The following is a 26,860-nucleotide window of genomic DNA, read 5'->3' on the forward strand; positions in this document are numbered from 1 at the left end:
AAAGGAAGACAAAACCTGAACAATAAACTAAAGTGAAAGGGCTGGGGAATGATAACAAAACTGGTAGGACACCTACCCCAAAAGGATGAGGCCATGAGTTGAGTTCTCAGGACCACCAAAAACTTTTTTAAAAGTAACATATTATGATAATGATATTATTTTTATTTACTCAAATATCAAAATGTATGAAGAAGGAACTTAATTCACAATCCTCTCACCTTTAGGTAGCACTATTAGTCTTTGGTTACAATCATTTTATTTGATTCTCTGAGGCTGAGCTTCATTATGTAGCCTAGACAGATCTAGAACTCGGTATGTAATCCAAGCAGAATTTGAACACATATTCTCCTACCTTGGCCTCCAGAGTGCTGGGATTATAGGCATGTTCACCATGCCCAGCAGGTTATAACCTTTATTAATTTTCTATAGGACCATAAATGAGGCCATTGAAACATATGTGTTTTTATTGTTATTTTAAAGTTTATGTACAGAGGGGTTACAGTTACGTAAGTCAGGTAATGAGTACATTTCTTTTTCCACAAGGTCACCCTTTCCCTCCCTCTCCCAGCTTTCCTCTCATCCCCAGCCACAAGTTGTATAGTTTGTTTTCAACACAGTAACTAGTGAGTATCACTGCTTCATTCATTTACCTTCTTCTTTTTTTTTTTTTTTGCCAGTCCTGGGCCCTGGCTTGTTTGCTCAAGGCTACTTGAGCCGCAGTGCCACTCCGGCTTTTTCTATATATGTGGTGCTGGGGAATTGAACCCAGGGCTTCATGTATATGAGGCAAGCTCTCTTGCCACTAGGCCATATTCCCAGCCCCTTATTTACCTTTTGTCCCTCCATTTCTGTGGCCCCCTTACCTTCCCAAAGACAGATAAATGAAAAACATAAGACAAAAAGAAAATAAGACAAAAACAACAGTAAAGAAAAAAAAACCTCTTGTTTTCATTTCTTGGAGTTCATTTAGAAAAATATTATGAAAAATAAATAATATAATCAGAAGCATTACATCTTTGTGTTCCTCCTCTATGAGTATCCTCCTTTGGTCTCACTTCATATGAATGTCTAGAGTCCTGAGGTAATTTTGATACTTTTATCTGGTCATCCTTCTGTGTTTAAACACAATCAAGCTGGTGCTGGTTGCTGGTGGCTCCCAACTATTTAGAAGGCTAAAATCTGAGGATCATGGTTCAAAGCCAGCCTGAGCAGGAAACATGATGAGATTCTTATCCTCAATTAACCACTAAAAAAAGCCACAAGTGGTAGAGTGCTATCCTTGAGCATCAAAGCTCAGTGACAGGGCCCAGGCCCTGAATTCAAGTCCAGGACTCACACACACACACACACACACACACACATACACACACACACACACAAGTCAAGCCAGATATAGTGGTGTAATCTCAGTATTGAGGAAGCTGAGGCAGGAGTATCTCAAGCCAGTTTTGATTAAAGAGTAAGAACATTATCTCAAAAAAAAAGTGGGGAAGGGGAAGGAAGGAGGGAAGGCAGTAGAAAGGCAGTAGGAAGGAAAGATGGAAAAAAGGAAGGAAGGAAGGAAGGAAGGAAGAAAGGAAGGAATGAAGGAAAGGAGGAAGGGAAGACAGTAACCCCCCCCTGCACAATATTATATTAATAGTACGATTTTACTGCCTCCATGCACAGTCTCATAAATTTAAAAATGTGTAATTTTTGGAATCCTCATTCCTACAAAATTAATTCTATTTTAAAGAAATATACATCCTGAGATAGTACAGAAAAACATACCCTGAGTTATCCTGAGGTGAATGCTCCAAATTTACATATGAAGTAAGTGACAGAAATGAAAATTGCCCCATGACTTCCTGGCTCCTAGGCAGCGCTCTTATGAGACAGAGGACATGAAATGTGTATTATCAATATTTGAGTGGTAGCCTATAAGGAGTTACTGTCTCCAGAGCAACTCCTAATTTGCTATGAATCTAGGGAAGTGCCCTGAATGAAGTTTGAACAAAGGCTTCTCGGTTTGCAGACTGAGTTTTTCTTAATACAAAACATCATTATAACACACCAAACCTGAAATTAGAATTTTCGACACCAGACTCAAAGTCCAGGAATTTCATATGTCAGATCCTGTCCTACATGTCAAGTAAGGAGACATGGTGAAGGGCAGAATTATGTGGCAAGGGCATTTATAGGAAGACAGCACTGTAGCCCACTTTCAACCATCTTTGGCATCAAGACATGAGCTATAGATTTAAACAGACAAAGCACTGGAAGCAGAAGGCCAAAGAAGGGTATGCTGAGTTAAACAGACCCAGTTAGAGATGTGGTCTGGTCCTCCCAAGTTCTGGAGAAGCTATTCCCACTGTCATTGCTTGAGGAGACCATACTGTTTTCTAGGAGATGATTATTCCTGCTCCAGGGTGCAGCCTCATCATTATAGGTAAGTCTCCTCATGGCAGGGATGGTTTGTCCTGTAAGGCTCTGCTGTTCCTTAAGGGCAGCTGTGGTCCCTAGTCATAAAGATGTTATCAATCAGTCCTGTCCTTCCAGGATTCCAAGGTGACTGTGAAATGAATGGTGAAAAACAAGGACAGATACAAAATGAAGGCTTGGATGACAAGTTTGTCTCCTGCTTTTAGTTAATCTATGGGCCCAAGTGAGAAGTCAGTGTTTTTGAGCAATGGCTACATTTAAGCACCTGTTAAAATATCAATATGTAATTGAATTCTACAATCAGAATTAATTCCTAATCAGAAAACATACTGTACCATACAACATTAGAGAAACAAATCATTATTAAGCAAGAGCATTCAGCTCCTTACAAATATACCAAGAGGCCCTGGGGCATATGTATTGATCTTGTCTCATTTAAATACCCTCATGGTATTTTTCTTCCCTGAATTCTCATGGAAAATCCTGGAGGGGAAGACCATCTTGCTGAAGCATGCGAGTGAGCCGAACCTAGGCTGCTGACAGCACAGGCGATTTGAACCTAAAAATCTGAAGAACTTACGAGTTGCAGCTCTCTATTACTCATAGGCTCTGCATTATCCATTCACTGCTTTCCAAATCAATCTGGATACAGTGTGCTAGAAATAAGCTGTTGGATTCTTCTTTTCCATATAGTCGAAAGATGATTTATGTTTATTTACACAGATAGTTCCTTGTGGATTGATGTTTGCATTTACTTCCTAGGCTCTTTATTATCTTTCACCATTTTCCATTCAAAGATCCTTCAGGTGGTCAGGATTTTGGCTTGCTCTTTTCAGCAACTGTCCTTATACTTCCTCAAATCCTAGACTGCCTGATTTTTTAATTATTTATTTATTTTTATTATTTATTTATTTATTTTAGCAGTCTTGGATGTTTGTGAAGCTTGGGAGTAAAAGTCAACACTGAAAATTTATTTTTATGAGCTTCTTGGATGAGATTGCTTGCTGCCTTACTAAAAGGTAAAATTTCAGGAAAAAAAGGTGAAAAGTATAACTTTCATACAGGTATAAAACAAACATGCTAAAACATTTATACTTTTGATGAAATGAGACAGAACTGGTTTTTTCCACTGGAAGGGTGGAGGAAACATAAAAACACTATTAGACAGGATAGAATTTATATCTCTCGGCTGGGAATATGGCCTAGTGGCAAGAGTGCTTGCCTCATATACATGAAGCCCTGGGTTCGATTTCCCAGCACCACATATATAAAAACGGCCAGAAGTGGCGCTGTGGCTCAAGTGGCAGAGTGCTAGCCTTGAGCGGGAAGAAGCCAGGGACAGTGCTCAGGCCCTGAGTCCAAGCCCCAGGACTGGCAAAAAAAAAAAAAAAAGAATTTATATCTCTCTTAATTACTTGAAACTTACAAAGAACTGCAAAATAGCCCCCAAACACTATAAACTTAGAATCTGGAAACCAGGAGGTGCCTAGAAGTGTAGTTTTTCTGCACTCTCCAAAGTAAAAGGATATATGACTCTCCCAATCTGGTGGGGAAATAAATGTAGTACCTCGGTAATTCCAGACCACTGCCAGAGTGATCTTTTTAGAAGAAGAGTTCCTCTGAAAAGTAAATTTCAAGGAAAAATTATAGTTCCCAAATATCCTGAAATGCCTGATCAGAAACAAAAACCAAACAGCAAAAAACCCTTGAAATGTTAGAAAACACAAATCAAATACCAAAACTAAATAAGTAGAACAGCTCAATCTTTATTTTAAATTGCTGAAGTTGAATAACTTCCTGAAATGTGCTATGCCATTTACATTACAAACAAGACCCTGAAGAATAAGACTGTCAACTTTGTACATCACCATAATAATAACAATAAAAAAATTAGAAAAAAAACCCAAAAAGAACAAGATTGTCAAAAACACAATTCCTTTACTATGCAATCTTAGTTACAGCACATTCTACCACAGTTCTTCATTGATTTATCCTTTGCTGACAATAAAAGTTTTATAAGTAGTTCTCAGTTAACCTTTAGAAAATTTCTCAAATTTTCCTTAGGAAACAAAGGTGACTGTAGAATTTTCCAGCTTATTACATGTCTTCTACTAAAAATAAAAGCACATAGCACTTCCAAGGCCTGTGTGGTACTGAGGACCTGTAATTCCCATACCTGAGCAGCCACGGCCAGAGAAACCTATGATCTACGGAGCTTGGGCTACAGAGTGAGACCTTTTCTCAAGAAAACCAACCAACAAAGTAAAGTAACTTCCAAACACATTTAATTGCACAAAAGTAACTAAATTCAGCAACAAAATTTTGCAAATTAGAATTTAAGGTAGAATCATTTTCTCTGAATTAGAATCTAGCTCCAAGCTAAGGAATGTGATCAGTATAGAATATTACAAAAATACAATTTTTATCTACCTAATGGTCACAAAATGCATGAGTTGCTTAAGAAAAGTAAAAATATACACAAGATTCTTGAATTTGATTACTCCTAACAGCTCCAGTCATAATATCCCCAAGCTTAAAAACTACCAAATATCCTTCTAGATGAATGGTTGAATAAATCCTTGTATGGTCATGGAATACTACTCATTCAGAATACAAAACTAATTAGTGATAAATGCATAAAACAAATGATTCTCAAAAACATTATGTTGAACAAAAAGGTCAGGCATATACATATTGTATGATACCATTTGATAGAACTGGCAAAACGAATCTAGAGTGTCTAGAGTAAGTGAGTGATTTCTTAGTGTCTGAAGATAAGGAGAAGAGACTAACTGTAAAGAGTAGGAGATAACTTCTGGGGATGCTAGAAATGTACTTTGTTTGGAGGTAATGGTTACATGATATCCTAGTCCATTTGGGCTAATTATCATAAATTGGATCTTTTTTGCTATTGTTGGTAGTACTGGGTTGAAACTTGGGTCCATATACTTGCTGGGCAGGTGTTTTACTATTTGAACTATGTCCCAACTCTTTTGTTTTGAGTTGCTTTTTAAATAAGTGGCATTTATGTCAGCCTCTACCTAGACTGATGCTTCTATTTACATTTCCCACATGTTGCTGGGATGACAGATGTACCAGCTTTTTTTTCTTCTTTTTTGTTTTTGTGGTACCAGGGTTTGAACTTAGTCTTATACTTTCTAGGCTGGTGCTTTATCACTTGAGTCATGCATTCAAATGCTTATGGTGGTTAGTTTGGAGGTGGAGTCTGGCAAACCTTTCTGCCTGGGCTGGCCTCCAACCAAGATCCATAATATTTCAGCCTCTTGAGTAGCCAGGATTATAGTTGGGAGCCACTGCGTAAAAGGCTGAGAATGTGTTATCCTCACACCTTCACTTTCTTTTATTAAAAAAAAAAAATCTTGTCTCCCTAGGATTACAGACATCAGCCACCATTACTCAAACACTTTATAGTGTTGTAGGGTAAACAAACAGGCCTATATTTTGCAAAGGATGATACAATGAGAGAAACTAGCTAATTTACTTCATTTCCTTGTTTTTGATAGGTGAATCATGATACTTTAATCTCCACAGCAAACATTTATTTTCAGTTAACATGGCATAATGGGTTTATGAAAAAGTGTTTCTAAACTATTAAGCATAATGCAAAGTGATGCATTCTTATTTTTGCATGTGAAAGCTTTTTCACAGTACCTGCTTAGTTAGCTTATCTCAGGTGTGTAATACATATATGTAATATATGTGTAATATATATATACATATACATGATGCCACAGATGGTACTATTACTGTCAGTACTCAAATGCCTGACTTCTTGCTTCATCCTTAAGTTGTGAGCGTGCAGCCCCGTGTGCACTTTCTGCACTGTGCTTATTGGCATGCCGTTGCTCTCATTCTACTCTTTCTCCAGTGGTTGCCCCTTTATATTGCAGACATTAGACATTTTGCTGGAGGACGGTGTACGGACACTTGAAACTGCTGGCACCCTTCCCCCAAGTTTCATCTTGCCCTCTGCTCCTCAGCTCCAAGCACTGGCTGGCTGTCTTTGTCCTCGGCGGAAGGCACCCTCAAGGTCCCCTCCCAGGGCGGGGGTGGGCTGCCGGAGGCGGGGGGGCGTGGCCTTTGGCGCTGGTCCACGCCCTCAGCAGGGAGGTGTCTCCCCCCTCCCTCCTCCAGGCTCTCCTCCCTTCCCGCCTCCCCGCGGCCCAGCCTGGAGCGCGCGGCTGATCACGTCACCCGCCTGCGCAGAGCGGTCCGCAGCGCGCGCGGGAAAATGCCGTGCGCATGCTCCGACGTGGCCGCCCGCAACTACGGCGTCTGAGGGCTTCTCGCCTCGCCGGCTCCGTTCCTCGCCGCGGCCTTGGCGGCCTCGCTCCCCCCCCCCCCACTGGCCCCCGCAAGCAGCCAGCCCTCCCCTGGAAGGCCGGCGTCGGGGCAGTAGTTTTCCTGCCCGCCCGTACCTTCTCCCTTCCCCGCCTCCCTCAGCCCCGTCGCCCCGCCCCGGCTGCGGGGACCGGGCGGAGCGGAGCGGGGTGAGTATTCCCACAGCCCGCGTCGGCGGCCTCGGAAGGCCGCTTCCCGCACGGCCCTCACCCAGTCCGACTCCACGGACGTGGAGGACGGGCGTGCGCGGACGTGCGGAGGTCAGCCAGGCTCCTAACAAGCTGGGGAGCCGGGGCCCCGGTCGCCGAACTGCAGGCCGGGCGCGGGCGTCCCGGCGAGGGCTACGCGGAAGGACGGCGGAAGGGCACCCCGCCACCTCCCTCCCCCCCTCCCGGGTCCTCCCCCCCACCCCCCGCCATAGCGAGCAACCAGTGTGGCCGGCACTTGAGGGCTCCCCCTCCACGGGGATCCCCCTCCACGGGGGTCTTCCCTTGCGGTTTAAAATCCCACGGAAAGCCAGCCTTAGTGTAAGGCCGAAACAATGGATACGAAATTACCGCCCCCCCAGCCCCCCAACGGTTTCAGCTGCCAGTATCCGTAGGAATAACCCACACCCTCCTCAAAACCTATACAGTCAGGAAGCAGGGGAAGGTGTAAAGGAAGAGTTAACAGATTTATAGGAAAGATACTTTTCGTTGTGGTTAAAAATCATGAGCATCTTGGCAGTAAGATAGGGTGGCCACAGGACCTTGGCAGAAGCAAAATGGTGTTGGACAGGCTCACCTGAGGATGATTTAGGGGAGGTGCTTTATTTGACATAATATTGACAAAGGGTCAAGCTCTGCAACGACATCTTTTTCTGTAATGGAGATGCAAATTTATTTCCCCCTAGGAAGAAAAAAATAAGATTATGGTTTTATAGGATATTAACCCTTATGTAGCCAGACAATATTGAGGCTGCCCTCTGTCCTGACTTCCTTCCCTCCCTCCCTCCCTCCCTCCCTCCCTTCCTTCCTTCCTTCCGTTTTCACTATGTTCCTAGGCTGGTCTGGAACTTTAGGATGAAGCTGACCTACCTCAGCTTCTGATTAGGTAGCACTACGGACCCCACCATAGGCTTTAGGCTCCATCATTCTTCAATATTTGAACTTCTTCCCTCAGAGGCTTTTGAGCACACTTCACTGTTCAGCTTGCTCCTTCGAGTTCATCTGACTTTTGACAGAGACTCACTTCGTTTGAGTAATACTATAATTTGACAACGACTTCCATTCCTCAGTGACAAAAGCCTAATGCCTTGTAGGATTGGAGGGCAAAGTACTCCTGAGACCTAAGTACTGCTATGCAGCGCCTTGCTTTAGGATTTTAAGCAGAAACTCCAGTCATTGCTTCCAAAAGATCAAATACGGACAGTAGAAAACCTTAACCAAAAAAGCAAAAGGTAAAACTTAAGTATTGAGATATTAAAATTAAACTCTTGCAGGGTATGGATTTTTTTTCAATGTTTTTATTGCTGGGTGTGTTGGCTCTTGCCTCTAAAGCCTATATAACCTAACAGGAGGCAGAGGCAAAGAGGGTTTCAAGCTTGAAGCAAGCCTAGGCTACAAAATTCCATTATTTCTATTTTAATTGAAGAAACTAGCGGAGATAATTCTAAACTGAATTCATTTGAAGATGGAATGTTACACTATTATTTCCTCTGTCTACTTCTTGCCACCTACCAATTTCCTTATTTTTGAAAAGAGATTTTGCTACAAGGTATAACAGTTGATCTAGGCATAATGTTTTAGGCTATATATACAAAAATCTTAAAGTTAGGTGCCAGTGGCTCACACCTACAATCCTAGCTACTCGGGAGGTTGAGATCTGAGGACTGAGGTTGGAAGCCATCTCAGGCAGGAATGTCTGAGAGACTCTTATCTCCAGTTACCAGAAAACAGGAAGTGACACTGTGACTCAAAGTGGTAGAGTGATAGCCTTGAGCAAAAAAGCTCAGTGACAATGCCCAGGCTCTGAGTTCAAGCCCTTTGACAACGAAAAAAAATCTCACTTTACTGGAATCACCTGCCTTCACCTTCTAAGTACAGAGGTTACAGGCATGTGTTACTATATCTGGAACAAATTTTATCTTTTTTTTTTTTTAATGGTGCTATTGGTATGGTACTGGGGTTTGGACTCAGGATTTTGTGCTTGGTAAGTTGGCATTCTACCACTTAAACCATGTCCTGTTTGTGCTTTAGTTATTTTTCAGATAGGCCTCACTTTTTTTCTTTCTTTTTTCTTTTTGGCTTTAGTTAATTTTCAGAAAGACCTCACATTTTTTCCTGGGCCTATCCTGAACCATAATTCTTCTGACAGACGAAAAATCAGTTCTATATGAAGGCATTCTTAGGAAAAGGTTGCTGAGAAATATGTAAAAGCAGAGGATCCTTTAATGTGCCTGCCACACCGAAATCTCTTGTTGGTTTATAGGATCCAAGAAGAGTAATTGGTAATAGGAGTTTAGTTTTGAAGTTAGTATCATTTCATATCACTGAAATGTAATTTCTTTCCAGGAAAATTTTTTGTCATGCCTTCTGAACTCAGGAACTTAACAATGGTTTCTTATTGCTCACTTTTAAGAAAAAAAAATGGCATCTACTTTGATGGTAGGGCTATTTGTAAGCTGCTTGTTCCCTGCTCCCCACCCCTTGAATTTCCTGTGATCCTCAATTTTCTTTCTAGACAGACACTTTACTGGTCTATACTATGTCATTTCAACCTGTTTCTGGGTTCACTGTCACTCCTTGTTTCCATCCTTTTTTCTATCCTGTATCTTTCTTTCCATTTATAATTCTGGATTTAGCTGAAATCTAATTCCTCAGGGGCACAGGCTCTAGTTCCAGAGTGCCTTAAGTCATATTGCTCTCCTTAACAGCTATTACTTTGGGAAAGATACCTATTCTCTCTAGGTCTCAATTTCCTTGTCTGTAAAATAGAGAAGATCATAGTAACTTACCTCACAGAATTCCTGCAAAGGTTTGAGTTACTGCAGTTTTTGAAACATAGTTAAGGTTTAATCCATACTAACTTTTTTGGGTTTCATTCTAATCCATTAGTGACTCTACAATTTATCACTGATTTTTACTGTCCCCCCCCCTTTTTTTTTAAACTGCTTTTTCTTCAGTACTGGAGGTTGGACTGAGCCTCCAGCTTGCAGGGCAAACTGTCTACTATGTGAGTTATATCCTCAATCCTCTGCTTTTTTTTTTTTTTTTTCAAACTAAGGACTTTCACGTTCCCCTCTGGACTAAGCTTGGGATATGCATCCTTCTACCTCCCTCTTCCAGGCAGCTGAGATTACAGCTATGGACCCCTGTGTTTTGTCTTTAATTTTCTAATGTTCTTTTCGTTTGAAGCTTTACTATACATTTGATTACAAACTATTGAAGGCAAAGACCATGTATTACACACATACACACACACACACACACACACATTTAAACAGGTTTAATTATTTTTATTGACTGAAGACCCTATTTTGTAGCCATAGTTGGAACTTAGTTCCTTTACTTGGAACATTTTTGTGCTTTTCTTATGATGGTCAATGAATTCCTGATATAGAGACTCAGTGAACACGGTCCTTTCCCAGAGTTTGTGGGTCAAGCAGCTGTAGTTCTTGGAAACAGTATCAAAGGTGGATGTGGTGAAGTTACCCAGGATGGTAGAGCAGCCCCTGTTTTCAGTGTTACAGTCATTAATGCTGGACATGAGCAGCAGCTTCTTTGGAATAGTCACTGAGATAATACCAGTGCATCTGGGGACCAGGATGAGGCACCACCACAGAACCACAGTGGCCTGTCACCTTGCATGGGAGAGTTGTGGCTTCTGTTCCTGTAGCCACTATTCTGTATAGGTACAATGAAAAGCTTGGCCTAGACAATGCTCCCTTGCCTGGCCATGACTACCTCCATGGAATCCTTTACTCCTAGACTGAGGTGGCCATTGTAGTTACCAGTGGTTATACATGTCTTGAGCCTGGTTCAGTAGCCAGCACGTGTCTGCCCCTTACCAGCATGATCTTCACAATCTCATCCTTGAGATATGTTTCCAGGAAAAAAGTAAATCGCAGATTTATTCCTGGGCGGAAAAAATAAAGATCTCTAAGGATTTGATCTTCATGTCCTCAGGTGACTAGAATCCAAAGAGGCAAATCTTTGATTTGCCTCTAGGGACATGGATTGCTGTGGATGCTCCTTAGCCTCCCATTCCTGTGTCCCATACCCCACATCCCTCCCAACTAGCATCAGCTGTGAGTTGGTGCTCTGGGGGGGGAAGGGGAGGAAGAACTGTGTTAAGTAGAGTGTTGTAAGAGTGGAGCAAGTCAGTGGCTCACATCTGTAATCTTAATTACCCAAAAGGCTGAGATCTGAGGATCATAGTTTGAAGCCTGCTAGACAAATCCCAGAGATGCTTACTTCCAGTTAACCTGGCAAAAGCCAGAAGTAGAGGTAAAGCTAAAGTGGTAGGGTGCTAGGATCGAAATGCAAAAAAAAAGCCAAACCCCAAACCAAAAAACAGCTAAGCAAGAGGCCCTTAGTTTAAGACCCAGTACTTATGAAAGTGGGAAGGAGCAAGGAAAGGAGGTGGGGGGGTGGGGGGGGAGAGAGAAGGAGAGAGAGAAGGAGAGAGGGAGGAGGAGGAGGAGGAGGGGGAGGGGGGGGGGAGGGGGAGGGGGAGGAGGAGGGGGGGAGGAGGAGGAGGAGGAGGAGGGGGAAGGGGAGGAGGAGGAGGGGGAGGGGGAGGAGGAGGAGGGGGAGGAGGAGGAGGGGGGAGGAGGAGGAGGAGGAGGAAAAAAAAGAGCAAGGCATCATCATGTCACACACCTGTAATCTCTTCGTCAAGAAGCTGAGGCTGTAGAGGTTGAGTTCAAAGCCTGCTCAGGGAAAGTTAGAAAGGCTTGAAAACAAAGGGTTGTAGGCAAGTATTAGAGCACTGGCTTTACACCACACCCTGTTAATAAAAACAGGGTGATTCTGGGACTAGATATAATGTTTTCCTTCTATTCCTTCCTTTTTCTCTGTTGCTTGTAATTTTAAATTTATATCCTATTTTGTTCAAAAGTATTTCAGGCACATCATAACTGTGTGTGATTTAATTAAAAATGATAAATCAGGGACATGGAAATATGAAACTTAGGTGAGATTACGATGAGATACATGGAAAAGTGTATTTGAGAAGCTTTACATTTTTGTTTGTTTCATTTGTACAGTTGTTAAAGGCAGGCCACAGACGAAATTTCTAGGCTTCATGGTGGTCAAAGAAAATATGAAAACATACCACTTAACTCTGCTAAAACATAGTTTCTTGTGATAAGACAATTGGGAAGCCATTGCCTTAGGAGACTCCATCATTGTGGGTTCCCACATAAACAAATCCAAATTCAACTCAGTGGAAACTGTCATATTCTAGGAAACAAAAATTAAACAACCAGTGACTGGCCTCTAAGTGCTTTCCACTGGAATGATCTAAATAAGGCTATGGCTCTTCTTTAACCATATTATTTACTATATGTTAGGCATAACAATCTTTGCCTTCTAGCCTTTGTGAAATCCCAAACGACTTGTATTCCTTTTTTTTTTCTTCCCAGTGCTGAGGCTGGGGACTTAAGGCCCGAAGACTGTCCCTGGCTGCTTCTTGCTCAAGGCTAACACTCTGCCACTTGAGCCACAGGGCCCCTTCTGGCTTTTCCTATATATGTGGTGCTGAAGAATCGAGCCCAGGGCTTCATGTATATGAGACAAGCACTCTACCACTAGGCCATATTCCCAGCCCACTACTTGTATTTTTTTTTTTTTTTTGCCAGTCCTGGGGCTTGAACTCAGGGCCTTAGCACTGTCCCTGGCTTCTTTTTGCTTAAGGCTAGCACTCTGCCCACTTGAGCCATAGTGCCACTTCTGGCCATTTTCTATATATGTGGTGCTGAGGAATCGAACCCAGGGCTTAATGTATACAAGGCAAGCACTCTTGCCAATAGGCCATATTCCCAGCCCTACTTGTATTCTTAAGATGCCTGATTTTTGAATCATTATTACTCAAACTCTTTTAAACTCAAACTCCAGTTCTTGGGCTTGAACTCTAGGCCTTGGGCTCTCACTTTTTTTGCTTAGGGCTTTTTTGCTCATGGCTGGCACTCTACCACTTGAGTTATACTTCTACTTCGGACGTTCTGTGGTCAATTGTAGGTAAGAGTCTCTCAGATTTGTCTGTCCAGGCTGGCTTCCTACCTTGATGTAATGATCTTCACATCCTGAGTAGCTAGGATTATAGGTGTGAGCCTCAGGGTGCCCAGCTACAAAACAGCTCTTAAAAATTTTAACCTGCTTTAGTTTGTCTTCTAATACTTGGAAATAAACAGTGATATGCAAGTTGTGTTCAAACATTTCAAAGCATACTCTGAGAAATCCTGGAGTTAAGTTCTCTAGACTTTGTTAAGCAAATAACTGTTTCTCAAAGGAGACTCTATTGTGCCTTTCCCCCCAGACCTTCTCTCCTCTCCTCCCCATTGCTGAAGACTGAGCCCAGAAAATGCCAGACAGCTGTTCTACCATTTAGTTACATTCACAGTCCTCTTCTGACATTTTTATGGACTGTTCTTCAATGTCTGGGGTTATCCTACATGCTGTAGATTATTATTATGCAGGTCCTCCTTCCTTTTCATCTGTCATCTTTTCTCATATCTGCCTGTCTATCATCTATTTTTCTGTATATCAACCATTTACATATCTATCTATACTTTGTATTCTTTTTTATCTTTAAAGGAACTTTTACTTGGTTTTAGAATGCATTTGTCTTTACCTGGTTGGCCCTATACAATTTTCCAAACTCAGTTGTTCAAGAATTGCATTCAAAACTGAGCGTGTGTGGCTCACACCTGTAATCAGGAGTCTGAGAACTGAGGATCATAGTTCAAAGCCAGCTGGGCAGGAAAGTCCATGAGACTCTTATCTCCAATTACCCACCAGAAACCTGGAAATGGTGCTGTGGTTCAAGTGATAGAGTGCTAGCCTTGAGCTGAAGAGCTCAGGAACAGTGCCCAGGCCCAGCGTTCAAGCCTCATGGCCAGCAACAACTTAAAAAAAAAAAAAAAAAAGAATCGCATTCAAGCTAGGCATCCAGCTCCATTTGTTGGGGTCTTCCATGATTTTCCTGGGTAGTATTTGTAAGGTCCACCCCCCCGGGAGAGCTCCATGCAGATGTGCCCACCTGTTTAAGTCTGCACCCAGTAGCTGTATTACCTAGGTAAGTGGCACACCTGGAGGCAGTTAACTCCTCCTGTTGCAATCAACCTAGCCATATCTCTCACCTGTCCCTGTACAATCCGGCTCAACAGGAGTCCCTGGGCCTTGAACTCAGGGCCTGAGCACTGTCCCTGGCTTCTTTTTGCTCAAGGCTAGCACTTTACCACTTGAGCCACAGCGCCACTTCTGGCCATTTTCTATGTATGTGGTGCGGGGAATTGAACCCAGGTCTTCATGTGTAGGAGGCAAACACTCTTGCCACTAGGCCATATTCCCAGCCCACAACTCTCTTTCTTTCTTCTTCCTTCCCCTCTGGCTCCCCATGCCTCCATTTTGTGTAGTCTGGCAGTTTGCCCCCCCCCTCCCCCCAATAAACTCCTGTGGCAGGTTTCCTTTCCTGTGAGCCTTACAGTGTTGGGTATTTCTTTCCATGAAGCCACACAGAGCAAGTAATAGATTATAAGTGCTGACTAAATGACTGAAAAGCTTTTAGAAATAAGGTACATTGATATCTGAACAAAGACTTTACAAGGGAGAAAAAATTTAAGGGATTTTGTTTTTTTTTTTTACCATTATGAAATGTCTAGGCATTTGCTTTTTTTAACCGTTTTTTTTTTGTTTGTTGTTGTTGTTTTGTTTTTGTTTGTTTTTGGTCTTTTCTTTTTTGGTACTGGGGATTGAACCTGGGATGTTGAACTTGCTAGGCAAGCACTTTGTCACGGAGCTACATCCCAACCCTAGGCAAAAAACAAAACAAAACAAAACAAAACACCAATGGCATTAGATAGTATAAAGAAACATTATTCTGTCTATGTTCAGACTAGAACTGAGAGTATAGCTTCTTTTACCATGTTCTGGTTTTCTGTACTTTCTTATTTCCTGGATATTTTTCGTCAAAGTCATAACCTATTAGTTTCTAGTTCTGGCCTCATTACCATATGTATTGACCAGAGTTTGTTCTGAGTTTCACTCTTCAAAGACAGGAAGATAATTTGAATTGGTGAATCAGCTCAATTTTTCACCATTGGTGGTTGATTTCTCATATGCTATACTTAAGTGTGACTTTAAAATATAACCTTATATGTGGTTTAAGTTTATACTCAGATTATCATAAGAATAACCATACAGAAGTACTGATACTGAAAAAGTAACTGGATGGAAATGTATACAAATAACTGAATGGGAAAATATCCAATTGATGAATAGGCTTGAAAGTTGAGTTAAAGAAAGGTACTCTAACAGGCAGAGATATGTAGTATAAATTTATTTATTTACTTTGATGTTTACCATATACAAAGTATATTGTCTGATATTTCTTATAGAGAAGATAGTTGAGGCTAATTTGGTTTTTCCTGTGTAGGTAAACTGTTTTTTTCCTCTCCCTGACACTGTTTGAACACCTTGCCCTTGAGTCACACCCTCAAATCTTTTGACTTTGTTTTTCACATAAGCTCTTTTGTGATCTCAGACCTGATCCTCTTCTATTTCTTAAGAAGCTGGGTTACAGGCATGTTCTACTTCATACACTTTATTTTTAAAAATTTGTTGTTATTTGTGCTAGTACTGAATTTTGAACTCAGGGCCTCACTCTTTTTTTTTTTTTTTGGCCAGTCCTGGGCCTTGGACTCAGGGCCTGAGCACTGTCCCTGGCTTCTTTTTGCTCAAGGCTAGCACTCTGCCACCTGAGCCACAGCGCCACTTCTGGCCATTTTCTGTATATGTGGTGCTGGGCAATCGAACCGAGAGCTTCAAGTATACGAGGCAAGCGCTCTTGCCACTAGGCCATATCCCCAGCCCCAGGGCCTCACTCTTGATTGGCTTTTTTGCTCAAGGCTCAAACATTTGAGCCACACTTCCCTTTCTGGCTTTTTGCTGGTTAATTGGAGATAAGAGTCTCCTGGTTTTTTCTTCCTGGATTGACTTTATAAAGATCTTAGACTCATGAGTAGCTAACATTGCAGGCTTGAGTCAGTGGCATCTGGCTGATTCTTTTTTTTTTTGGTCTCAGTTTTCTAGCATTTCTCAAATGTTTGGTAATAATTCAAAACACTTATTGTGGCTGTAAAATTAGGTTCTTTTCAGTTAGAGCCTAGGATTTCATATTTAAGTTTGTACCCTACTTCCTTCCTCTCTAAAATTTGAGGAATTCTACACAAAGACAAGAGAGACCCTTAGGTAAGTGATTGACCAATCTAAATAAATTCAAGTTGAATTGTCTCTCCTAGCTAGAAATCTCTTTCCTGTCTCCTGTCTCTTTCCTCTTCCCTCTTCTTTTTTCCCTCTCCCTCCTTTCTGACAATGTCTATCTAGGTTGTACAGGCAGGTCTTTAAATCTTGGGCTTAAATGATTTAGTCATTATGTCTCAGCTTTGCAAATATCTAGGACTACACTTTCAGACTTGTGCTCCTATGTCCCGCTTGAATTGCATTTTTAAGTGAAATAATTGATGTCTAGAGTTATAGTAATATGAAATCCTTAGTGAAAAATTTTCTTTAATATGTAAATATATGAATTTGTTCTGTAATAGTCACACTTTTGTAAATGATTATAAGTTCTAGAAATTTTAGTTATATTTTCTGCAGTATTTTGGTCTCATGATTATGATACTGACTTACAGATTTATGAAAAGATGTGTTTGATCAAACATACACTAGAATCAGTTTTATACACATTAGATACTTTAAAAAATCATATAAAATACTCAGTAGTAATGAAAAAAATTATTTAAAAATGGTTTGAACAATGATTATATATGTTATGCCAAGTCGGGAAACGACCACCAAGAAGGCCACCGAGACTCAGCGGGTAGGATGAGGCCCGAGTTGCAGCTCGCTTGAATAAAGCCTTGCCTTGCTTTTGCATTTTGGAATGTCTGAATCTCGGCTACTGACAGCGGAAGGAAAAGCCATTAGAAACAAGCAGGAGATTTTAAGCCTCATCGGACGCTATGGGAACCAGCAAAGATTGACATTATGCACTGTCCGGGTCAGCAAAAGGGAGTTGATTGGGTGACTAGAGGGAATAATCTAGCCGACCAGGCAGCCAAGGAAGCAGCCCTCCAGCCCAGAGCAGAAGTATTGACTCTAGTAGACCCAGGGCCACGAGCTTTGCCTCCTGTGCCCCAGTATTCCCAAGACTTGGAGTGGATAAAGAAAATTCCCATGGCCCACAAACCCCTGGACACAGAAGGAAACAATGACTGGTGGAAAACTTGTGAAGGGAAACTTATCTTGCCACAAGGGCTGGGTAACGGGATCCTTAAGAAAATCCACCGAGCTTCTCACATGGGAACCCGAAGAATGCAGGACTTGCTCTGACACTCCAAAGTGAAAATTAGACAAGGAGATCAACTTATTGAAGATATTGTTAAAAATTGCAAGGCCTGTCAAAGCCCCCAATCAACAAGTTACTAAAGGAGTTCACCTCCGTGGGGATAGGCCAGGCGTGTATTGGGAAGTAGATTTCACAGAAATTAAACCTGGAAAATTTGGATACAAATATTTGCTAGTTTTTGTAGACAAATTTTCAGGATGGGTTGAAGCCTGTCCAACAAAGCATGAGACCGCGAATGCATTGGCTAAGAAGATCCTGGAAGAAATCCTACCCAGGTATGGCTTCCCATACACCACTGGGTGGGACAATGGACCGGCCTTCATCTCAAAAGTAAGTCAGGGAATAGCCGCTGCACTGGGGATGGATTGGAAATTGCATTGTGCTTATAGACCCCAGAGTTCAGGACAGGTAGAGAGAATGAATCGGACTCTTTAAAAGAGACCTTAACTAAATTGGCCTTAGAGACTGGCACAGACTGGGTGTCACTCCTTCCTTTTGCTCTGCTTAGAGTAAGAAATTCTTCCTATCAGCTTCGCTTTACTCCATTTGAAATAATGTACGGGTACCCCCCGCCCATTATCCCTAGCCTTCAGACTGAATTGCTGATTTGGATGATACTGAATTTTTGTGTAAACTTGATTATTTGCAGCTTGTGCACAAGAATATGTGGCCCCAACTTAAGGCATATGCTTCCGCTTCTGTCCCTACCCCCCATTTATTCAGACCAGGGGACTGGGTGTTTGTCCAGAGGCATAACCCCAGATCCTTAGAACCACGGTGGAAGGGACGCTACGTAGTGCTACTGACTACTCCCACCGCCCTCAAGGTAGATGGCATTGCCACTTGGGTCCATTGCTCCCACGCCAGGCCAGCTGACCCCTTTGCCCTGGATGATGACTACCGTGGTGGAACATGGGAGGTCTCCATCTCCCGACTCAGCCACTTCGCCTTCGCCTCAAGAAAAGAAAGTTAGACTGAATAATGTTATAATTTTCTTTTTGCCTTCTTTTCTTGCTACCCAAGCTAATGTTGATGCTATTTTGGCAGCTCACTCCAAAGTGGAGTGAGCCCCTTATTTTGGCCCTTGGTAAAGTAGACTAAGGCTATAGGTTTCTGGCCAGGTAAGGTCAACATCCCTCAGTCAGCCTGAAGAAGCTACAGAAGATGGATGATCTTCACCCATCAGCCCCCCTTTAAAACCAAGGGACCAGAGTTGTTTTTGGTTACTACTTTGGGCCCTACTGGCCCATGCCTTATCTCTATATCATCCCCTAGACGTGCAAGCCATTGAAATGGACAGAATGGAGCCATGATTGGCTCCCAAGGTACCAAAGAAAAAAGGGGGAAATGAAGAGCCAGACTTTGAAGTCAGGCCCCACTTTACCACGCGTTTACCACGCGAACCCCACTTTACCACGCGAACCTGAGATAAGCAGGCCCTGTGAGCAAACCCAGGACAAGCTTACTAGGGCCCAGCCAGTCAAGAACTCTAACCGCTGGGAATGCTTAACTCTAACTGCCCCTAGAATGCCTCAAGCCCTGTGCCTTGAGCCCTGAGCCAATAAGATTTGTACCTGGTAATCTTGCTTGCTTGAACACCTGATTGCTGTAACTTTGTTTTTTGTCTTGCTTGAACACCGGATGGCTGTAACTTCGTTTTTTGCCTTTATAAGCCCTGTGCAATCGCAGCTCGGGGCTTCCTCCTAACCTCCGCTGTGTCGGTGGGTAGGACAAGGCCTGAGTTGCAGCTCACTTGAATAAAGTCTTGCCTTGCTTTTGCATTTCGGAACGTCTGAATCTCGGTGGCCTTCTTGGTGGTCGTTTTGCGACTTGGCATAACAATATATAGTGTTAGAATTCACTAGGGCTGCTTTCCTGAAAAGATATTATTGAGTATCAACAGAATAAGCTTCTTTACACTATTTTGTTCAATGCTTAATCTGTAGTTTGAAAAGACTGCTTTAACCTGATAGGGAAACATGACTTTGTCTTTCCAGTCTTTAGACTGCTGAAATTTTGATTGAGCTTAAAATAAAAGCAACGGTTCTGCTAGAGTAAGACACAAAAAGTCATAGATGTACTAACAAGTTATCCTTGATGACATGAGGAGCTCTTACACACTTCCAACTTTCACTTAGAATTAGAAATGAGAGGTTTATTGTTTAAGATGAGATGAAAGTTGGAATTTGTGTTTAACTTAATGATTCCTTATGTTCTGTTGCCACCTCTACTTTGAATTTATTTTAAGTCAATCCAAGTCTGGAAATATAGGTGGTTCACAATCTGAGGGTTTTCATTTTTAAAAGAAATGATTATTATTGCTTAGTATGCCACCATATTGACCATATTTCATCCATTTTAGACGAAAAATTTTAAGAGTATAATTTCTGTCTCCATTACTGAATGAATTTGGTGAAGGACCAGAGTGTATAACAATTTGAAAAATACATGGAAAACATTGATTGAATTATATTTTTATTTTTAATGAGTTGAAATCTTCTTACTTGAGCAAAGAAACAATTATTCAGTGATATCTCATTATGCTACATTATGATGATTCAAGTTGCGGTAGATATCCTTTTAATATAGTGCAGCTTCCAATTTTGTAATCAAGCAATGTTTGTATTATTGTATGTAACATCCTTCAGCAAAGCCCAGTTCTTAGGTATTTTAAAAATATTCAACCAATATTAATTAGTGTTTTGATGTTCAGTCTTGTTGCTAGTAGCACAGTGCTGTTAATTTCATAAACTATTGAATGAAATTTTGTTTCAATGAATCATTTTAATAGTTCAGTAAATCTCAAGTGACTAGAGGGCTTAGGGAATGTTTTTATTTTTGTTCTATTTTGTTATTTGGGGTTAAAATACCCTAAATATATATTGTTTTGTTAGGGCTGACCTGAGAACCTGAGAAACTAAATATACGTTTCTGGAAATCTACACATAACAGTTTCTGAATTAACCCCAAATGTCTTACTCTTTTTCTTCCCTCCCTTCTGTCTTCCTTCTTGCCCTTCCTCCCTCTTTCCTCTCATCCCTCCCTCCCCCCTCTCTCCTTTCCTTCCCCCCCTTCCTCCCTTCCTTCCTTTTTTTTTTTTTAATGGTGAGTTTGCTGGTCCTAGGGCTTGAACTGAGGGCCTGAGTGCTGTCCCTGAGTTTTTTTGCTCTAGGCTAGTGCGCCACCACTTGAGCCACACCTCCACTAGAGCCTTTTTTTGGTAGTTAATTGGAAATAAGAATTACAGGAACTTTCCTGCCAGTTGTGGCTTCTAACCATGATCCTTAGATCTCAGCCTCCCGAGTAGCTAGGATTACTGACATGAGCTACTGTGCCTGGCTAAAGTTGGTTCTTTTAAAAAAACTTTTTAATTTAGTATCTCAGTATTATGATCATCTTTCAGTTGGAAACTACTTTTCTAATAGTTCCATTTCACTCTTTATTCTAGTTCTGCATTCTTGTTCTGAGTGATGGAATGGATTCTTTTTACCATTTATTTAATGCTGATATGGAACCAGTAGTCTTTGCCCAGGCTGTTCCTTTTCCTTTTGAGTTCAAGACTTATCTCAAAATACATGTCCCACAAACATTTCAAACTCAAATTCATTTTGTACTAAATGAAATCTATCCACCTCTATTTACCTGTTCATTCTAAGAATCTTCATTTCAGCCAATATACTACTGGCTAAAGTCAGAAAGTTTGGAATCATTCTCAAATTATTGTAGTCCTCAACTACCAAGGCCTGTCAGTTTAAATGGATATACTACCAAAAATTTCATTTGTATCCCTCCTTTGTTCTCTCTCTCTCTCTCTCCCTCCCCTCCCCCCTCGGTCCCTCCCTCCCTCCCTTTCTCTCTCTCTCCTCTGTCCTCTACTCCTCTCCTTTCTTTCATCTTACTCTCCTCTCTCCTTTCTCTTTTCTGAATAAGGCTTTTAAATGATTTTATTCAGTCAAGCCTGGGGAAGCCATTATGTAAATCTGGCCTTGGGGCTCTAGTTTTCCTTAGAGCCCCAGGCTGACCTCAACATCAGTTCTCCAAAAACCCTTCATTAGTCCACCTCTAGATTTCTGTCAACAGAGTGCCTCAATTACCAGATTTAGACTTTATTCAGACTTCTACACATTATATTCCCGCATTTCCCACCAGTTAACTACAATTTGTTCTTAGTGTTTTTGAGGTATCATTTTTATCAGCTTGTGTCTAAACTGAATTTCAGCACCTTATCAACTGTACTTCCTTGTGCAACCTGGATATTTCATTTACATCTCTGAAATGTTTGATGGCTGCCTCAGTGCAGTTGATTTTCCTGCATCAGATTCAAATACCTTATCTTCTTCCCATTTTCCCACTATTTTTTCATTATAGTTTTAAAATCTCTTTGATATCTTATATTCCATGATGCCTGTATATTTTCCCAGCTCCTACAACATTTTCTCATCTTTTCCTTTCCTACCTAACCAAAACCAGTCTGTTCTCACTTTTTGTGCTGGCTCACTTTTTGGATTTTCCACTCCGATCTCACCAGAGACATCTGCACATCTGCTGTAAAAAATTTTTACCTAATGACTAACTACTTAACTATATTCTGTGGAGCACGTTGTTAAAACTGATTCTAAGAAAATGTATTTCACAATCAAAAGCTATGAGAAATCTCGAGTTAAATTGTTTTTACTACAGTGTGCCTTGTGGATCTTGAGGTGAGATGTAGGGAGTTGATGTAATATAGATCAGTTTTCACATATAAATCTTGCATGATAGCCTCTTCACAGATCACTGCTTTTACTAAGTTGTTTTAAAAGAAAGCTGACTTTTAAAAACAATTCTGAAAAGCCTTTTGAGGAGAAGGTACTTTTTTTTTTTTCCTGTACCCAAAAAGAGTCAAAGTATGGCAATTGTTGGTAACCCCCAATTCCCAGACACCAATTTTAGGTCACTGCTTCTTTAGCCTAATGTTAAAAATCTCTGTTCCTTGGAGGCGCATATAATTCAGTTCTATACATTGTTGCAAGGTAGATTTTTGTTACTTTCTCATTCAGTGGTAGCAGCTGCTTTTAGTATTTTCATCCTGAGAAGGAATCTAAGGACTGCAGTGTGGCCCAATTGATAATGTGCTTGCCTATCAAGTGTGAGGCACTAAATTTAAACCCCAGTACTGCCAAAAAGGAAATACAGTAAGAAACAGAATCCAAGCTGTATAATTTCTTGAGCCTTTTGTGCTTTAATTGTATTCATCTTCAAGCTAAGTAGCTTGAGTAGCTAAGTCTTTGAAGTCAAGGCCTTTTGGATCTTAACATCCATCAACTTATCCTTAAATTCTGTCCTCCCATTTCCCTCACCATTAACTTATCCTTAAATTCTGTCCTCCCATTTCCCTCACCATTCTATATCTATACTCATTTTCCTTCCTCCCATTTCCCTCACCATTTTAGGTCTACACTCATTGTCTCAGGCACTCCATTCCCTACTGTCTTCCCATTCTGCGGCACATCTTGCCTGCTTCTACTTGGAGCTTAACTGGGGGTCTCTTTCAAAAGTTTCCTGTAAATTTTGTATTTATCCTTCAGTTACTTTTCTCCAGTTGTAAAGGACAAGATGTCTGTCATGTTGTTTAGAGTACCCTTCTTTTCTGTTGAATCTATTCCCAAACATTTTAGTGTATTACTTCACCAATCACTTTATCTCTGGTATTTTCAACTTGCATTCTGTATCAATTTAAACATATATTCTAGTATCTCCTTCTTAGGAAAAATATCTTCTTAAGCCTGTAGGCCACTTCAATGCCCAATTTATAACTACTTCCGATTAAGCTTTTAAACTTTTATTTCAAATACTATCTTTAAGTAGCTGTATAGAGGAGTTGCCATTCAACAAAGCAGATTGTGAATACAATGCATCTTCATCAGTGTCACACCTTTCTTCTCAAACCCAATGAAGTTTTTTTTTTTTTTTTGCCAGTCCTGGGGCTTGGACTCAGGGCCTGAGCACTGTCTCTGGCTTCTTTTTGCTCAAGGCTAGCACTCTACCACTTGAGCCACAGCGCCCCTTCTGGCCGTTTTCTATGTATGTGGTGCGGGGGAATTGAACCCAGGGCTTCATGTGTACGAGGCAAGCACTCTTGCCACTAGGCCATATTCCCAGCCCCCCTAATGAAGTTTTTTTTAAAAAAGGGAGTCTGCTGAGTTTTTTACAGTTCCTTCACATTTCATTTTCTTAGCCAACAAATCCTGGCTTCTCATTTCTGACACAGCCCAAGTAGGAGCCAATGACTGCTTCATTGTCAAATTCCATGGATGTTTTACTATTAAATAATTGTTCTTTTGTTTTGATATTGTAGGGTGGTTTGTTGGTCTTTCCCAGCTCATTCAAATTATTTATCCCTCAGTAACTTAGCCCTTGCTCCTCCCAGTGCCTGGTTCCTTATACTCTAACTCATTTGTCATTTTCTCTTTCTTTATAACTATCCTAAAAGTTGGTTTTCTAAAGGTTTCTCTCAGTGTCTACTACCCTTATCAGTATTCACAGAGGTTTTAATTTTTTGAATAAGATCCTTAAATGTATGTTGAAAATAACGATTTTTTCTTAGAAAAAATATAGCTAGGCATGCACATAAAATTTTGTGTAAAGTTTTATTTTCTTCTTCTTCCTCTCTCTCCCTCTCCCTTTTCCTCTCTCCCTCCCCCATTTTTTTTTGTTTGCTAGTCCTGGGGCTCAAACTCTGGGTCACGTCTTGAACTCTGGGCCTGGGTACTGTTCCTGAGCTCCTTCTGCTCAAGGCTACTGCTCCACCACTTGATCTACAATACCACTTCTGGCTTTTTCTGCGATTAATTGGAGATAGAGTGTCTCATAGACTTTCCTGCTGGCTTTAAACCACAATCTTCAGATCTTTAGCCTCTTGAGTAGTTAGGATAACAGACGTTAGCCACCTGTGCCAGGCTCTCTGTCTGCTTTTTAAAAAATGCTGGTATTGGGCTACAACTTAGAGCCTTATTGCTCTTGATTGGTTTTGTTCAGTCAAGGCTTGTGCTCTGTCACTTGAGGCACATCTTTACTTCTGTGTTTTTGCTGGTTAATAGGAAATAAAAGGGTCATGGACTTTTCTGCCTTGATTTTTAGGTCTCAGACTCCTGAGTAGCTAGGATTATAATCATGAGCTATATTGCTCATATTGGTGTAAAGATTCATGTTCCTCTAGAATTCCTATTAAAAATCTGTTATATGCATTCTAACTGAATGATATTTATGCTCATGGTTTTAGTTGTCTGTTTTATAAAGATGTCCTCCAAAGTTCAAAGTTGATCTTGGCTTCTCCCTATAGCTTGAGTTGCATATCTTTCTTCTCACTTTCACTGCTTCGATGTGGATCATCATGCCCTCTCACTACTGCAATAGCTTCCAACTTTTTTCCTTGCCTTCAGGCTTCTTTTGCCTTTGAAATTTATCCTTCACAGAATCCGTAGTGTTGTATTACCCTGACCTTTTCCACTCCAAGCTCTAATTCACTATTTCCTATGGAAACAGTCCCAAGTCGTGTGTAGTTCACAAGCCACTTTTTAAGTGGCTCATTATACTTGCAGCTTTGACACCCTTCCCATGCATTTATACTTCACTAGTAAAGACAAACTACTGTTAAGTGTGATTTGATTCTCCCTCACTACATTCTCTGTATCAAGTTTCAGTGTCCTGAACTTGTTTTCTACTTCTTGATTAGCTTTTATTCATGTAGTCCTCCTTGTTTAGATCATTGTTTTAGTTCTTGCTTGCATGCAGTTTTCTACAAAGAAAAACCCCTCATAATTAAAGGTTTCTCACTACCTTTTTACACTATCTAGAATTATGGTGCTATCAGAATTGATAGTTGTGCAGTTTATTGAAAAATATGATAAAGATGAATAGTAGACTGCCTAACTAACATAATGCCCTAGGTTCAATCTGAAGCACTGTAAGAAAACAAAGCAAAACAAAAACCAATCTAGATTGAAAGCATTTAATCCTAGCTTCTCTGGAGGCTGAGGTCTGAATATCATGGTACAACTGATAACAAAGATGCTTCATGATCAACATGCAACAGTTATCAGTCAGTGTTCTATAGAGAAAATAGAGATGTCAATCAATCTGGCATGTTATTAGATGGAGTTGATTAAGAGAATTTCTACTGTATTTGTTTTGTTGTTTACCTTTGTGAGAATATGAACTCTTATAAGATAAGGACTATATATTTTTAATTTTTGTTTAACCTTTATATACTGTTCTTACTACTTAATAGATACTTAATATGTAATTATTATTGGATCAATGAACATATCCTTATGTAAGTTGTACTAAATTATAATAATAAGTACACTGGTTTGGAAATTAGGTAATATAGATGATCATTGATACTGAGACTGAGACCTTACAGGGTTGAATCCTTTTCTATTTTTTTTGGGGGGGGTGGAGTTTACTACAGAACAAATACTGGGACTTATACATGCTAGGCATATACTCTACCACTGAGCCACATTATCAGCCCTACATATTTTATATTCTTGAGTAAATTGATTTTCCTTTGTCATCTGAGTAATGGGGACCTGATTCATATCTCAAATGGTAAGATCCTAGGTTGAGTCCTCAGTACCTTAAAAAACTAAAGGTTTCATATTTGAGCAATGGGGCTTACAACAACCTTTGGGATGTGTGGGGTTTAAGTGGTGATGTGAAGAATCTAGCATAGTGATTGAAATAATAAACAATAGTCCCAGCAATGCTTATAACTAATGAGTATGAAGACATGTACTGGAGTTAACTTCTCTCATTAAGAGGCATGAGCAACAAGATCTTTGCATTTCCTTTGTGCTTTAAAATTCTCTTTTGATGAACAACCTTTCATGTTTTGTACAGCTTTCTATAACAAATATATGGATATTTCTCGACATGCCACATTTGTATATTTAGTAACGCAGGTAATTAATTAGATGATCCTAATTATACACCTTGAAAAGCAATTGAGAATATCATTTGTTAGAGAATTAAACCTTCTAATAAAGTGAGAAGGACAGCTTACCTTCATGAATTACTCTTTAACTCTAACAATATAAGAGGCAGAGAAGGAAGTTCTGAGGAGGTGTTTCCAAAGTACAGTACTTTCTTACACATGGGTAAAAATTAAGCCCTGTAAACTAGAGATAGGAGGAAACTTTTGTGCTTGAACTCAGGGCCTGAGTGCTGTCCCTGAGCTTTTTTTTGTGCTCAAAGTTAGTGCTCTGGCACTTAACATACAGTACTACTGCTGGCTTTTTGTGGTTAATTGGAGATAAGAGTCTTTGGTACTTTTTCTGTCAGATCTCAGCTTCCTGAGGATTACAGAAGTGAGCCACTGGTACCTGTCAGATACTTAAAAAAATTAACTTTAGGTTCTACTAAAATATAACAGCAAGGGGACCGAGAATGTGGCTTAGCGGTAGAATGCTTGCTAGCATGCATG

General features: G+C 40.7%; 1 protein-coding gene across 2 annotated transcripts in view; it reads left to right on the forward strand.

Annotated features, from left to right (window-relative positions):
- Window positions 1-6,829: 6,829 nt before the first annotated feature.
- The window catches only part of Atg10 (autophagy related 10), a 239,572-nt gene continuing 219,541 nt past the window's right edge, over window positions 6,830-26,860 (forward strand). For both annotated transcript variants that reach the window (XM_048331622.1, XM_048331623.1), the window contains exon 1: window positions 6,830-6,932. The gene's annotated coding sequence lies outside the window, so the exon portion shown is untranslated. The remainder of the gene's footprint in view (window positions 6,933-26,860) is intronic.

The sequence above is a fragment of the Perognathus longimembris genome, chromosome 22 (assembly GCF_023159225.1).
Source record: "Perognathus longimembris pacificus isolate PPM17 chromosome 22, ASM2315922v1, whole genome shotgun sequence".
In the NCBI taxonomy this organism is placed as follows: domain Eukaryota; kingdom Metazoa; phylum Chordata; class Mammalia; order Rodentia; family Heteromyidae; genus Perognathus; species Perognathus longimembris.